Genomic DNA, 2,370 nt, shown 5'->3' with positions numbered 1-2,370 from the left:
CCAGGGGCAGCATGGGCCCAGCCCACACTTCGATATGTGTGCTCTAGGTCCGTGCAGCAGAGCAGGTCTCCAGTCGTCCTGGTTAACCCTTGCCACTGGACCAAGACCTCGCTCTGTCAAGCCCGTGTGGTGGCTGGTGTGCAACGGCCACCCCACGTTAAAACAATCCACCCACAGGCATCTTCCACCCCCTCAACTGGAGTTCAGGACTGGAACATTGGCTCCTTCATCGAAACACCTGTGAACTGGTGGAAGCAAGTCATCCTGGTTCGAGGGACTGCCTGTGATATTGAGGGAGGCACCAGCAGGGGGAGGTAGTGAGATGTCACAGCCAAGCGGGTAAGTGATTGGCTGGTGGATTGGTGAGTAGTTAATCTTTTTTTTCTTCTTTTTATTTCCTTATCAGTGGGTAACCTTTGACATTGTTTCCAAATTAAGTTAATCTAAGGGTTAAGTCATGGCAGGAGAGCCCAGACCCGTGTCATGCTCCACCTGTGCTATGTGGGAAATCAGAGACACTTCCAGTGTCCCTTACTACTATGTCTGCGGGAAGTATATCCAGCTGCAGCTCCTGACAGACCGCATTGTGGCACTGGAGCTGCGCATGGATTCACTCTGGAGCATCCACGATGCTGAAGATGATGCGAATAGCACATTTATTGAGTTGGACACACCGCAGGTAAAGGTTACACAGGCAGATAGGGAATGGGTGACCACCAGGCAGAGCAGTGCAAGGAAGGTAGTGCAGGGGTCCCCTGCGGTCATCCCCCTCCAAAACAGATACATCACCTTGGGTGCTGTTGGGGGGGATGACTCATCAGGGGAGGGCAGCAGCAGCCAAGTTCATGGCACCGTGGCTGGCTCTGCTGCACAGGAGGGCAGGAAAAAGAGTGGGAGAGCGATAGTGATAGGGGATTCAATTGTAAGGGGAATAGATAGACGTTTCTGCGGCCGCAACCGAGACTCCAGGATGGTATGTTGCCTCCCTGGTGCAAGGATCAAGGATGTCTCGGAGCGGCTGCAGGACATTCTGGAGGGGGAGGGTGAACAGCCAGTTGTCGTGGTGCATATAGGTACCAACGATATAGGTAAAAAACGGGATGAGGTCCTGCAACATGAATTTCGGGAGCAAGGAGCTAAATTAAAAAGTAGGACCGCAAAAGTAGTAATTTCAGGATTGCTACCAGTACCACGTGCTAGTCAGAGTAGGAATCGCAGGATAGCTCAGATGAATCCATGGCTTGAGCAGTGGTGCAGCAGGGAGGGATTCAAATGCCTGGGGCATTGGAACAGGTTCTGGGGGAGGTGGGACCAGTACAAACCCGACGGTCTGCACCTGGGCAGGACCGGAACCAATGTCCCAGGGGGAGTGTTTGCTGGTGCTGTTGGGGAGGAGTTAAACTAACATGGCAGGGGGATGGGAACCTATGCAGGGAGACAGAGGGAAACAAAAAGGAGACAGAAGCAAAAGACAGAAAGGTGATGAGTAAAAGTGGAGGGCAGAGAAACCCAAGGCAAAAAACAAAAAGGGCCACATTACAGCAAAATTCTAAAGTGGCAAAGTGTGTTAGAAAGACAAGCCTGCAGGCTCTGTGCCTCAATGCGAGGAGTATTTGGAATAAGGTGGATGAATTAACTGCGCAGATAGCAGTTAATGAATATGATGTAATTGGCATCACGGAGACATGGCTCCAGGGTGACCTAGGCTGGGAACTCAACATCCAGGGGTATTCAACATTTAGGAAGGATAGACAGAAAGGAAAAGAAGGTGGGGTGGCGTTGCTGGTTAAAGAGGAAATTAATGCAATTGTAAGGAGGGATATTGGCTTGGATGATGTGGAATCGGTATACCAAAGGGCAGAAAACGCTAGTGGGAGTTGTGTACAGACCACCAAACAGTAGTAGTGAGGTTGGGGACAGCAAACAAGAAATAAGGGATGTGTGCAATAAAGGTACAGCAGTAATCATGGGCGACTTTAATCTATATATAGATTGGGCTAACCTAACTGGAGGAGGAGGATTTCCTGGAGTGTATTAGGGATGGTTTGACAGACCAATATTTTGAGGAATATTTCAACTAGAGAGCTGGCCATCCTAGACTGGGTGATGTGTAATGAGAAAGGACTAATTAGCAATCTTATTGTGCGAGGCCCCTTGGGGAAGAGTGACCATAATATGGTAGAATTCTTTATTAAGATGGAGAATGACACAGTTAATTCGGAAACTAGGGTCCTGAACTTGGGGAAAGGTAACTTCGACGGTATGAGACGTGAATTGGCTAGAATAGACGGGCAAATGATGCTTAAAGGGTTGACGGTGGATAGGCAATGGCAAACTTTTAAAGATCACATGGATGAACTTCAACAATTG

Source organism: Pristiophorus japonicus, unplaced genomic scaffold, assembly GCF_044704955.1.
Source record: "Pristiophorus japonicus isolate sPriJap1 unplaced genomic scaffold, sPriJap1.hap1 HAP1_SCAFFOLD_124, whole genome shotgun sequence".
NCBI lineage: Eukaryota > Metazoa > Chordata > Chondrichthyes > Pristiophoridae > Pristiophorus > Pristiophorus japonicus.
The sequence above is the reverse complement of the archived record's forward strand: the minus strand, read 5'-3'. Positions refer to the sequence as shown.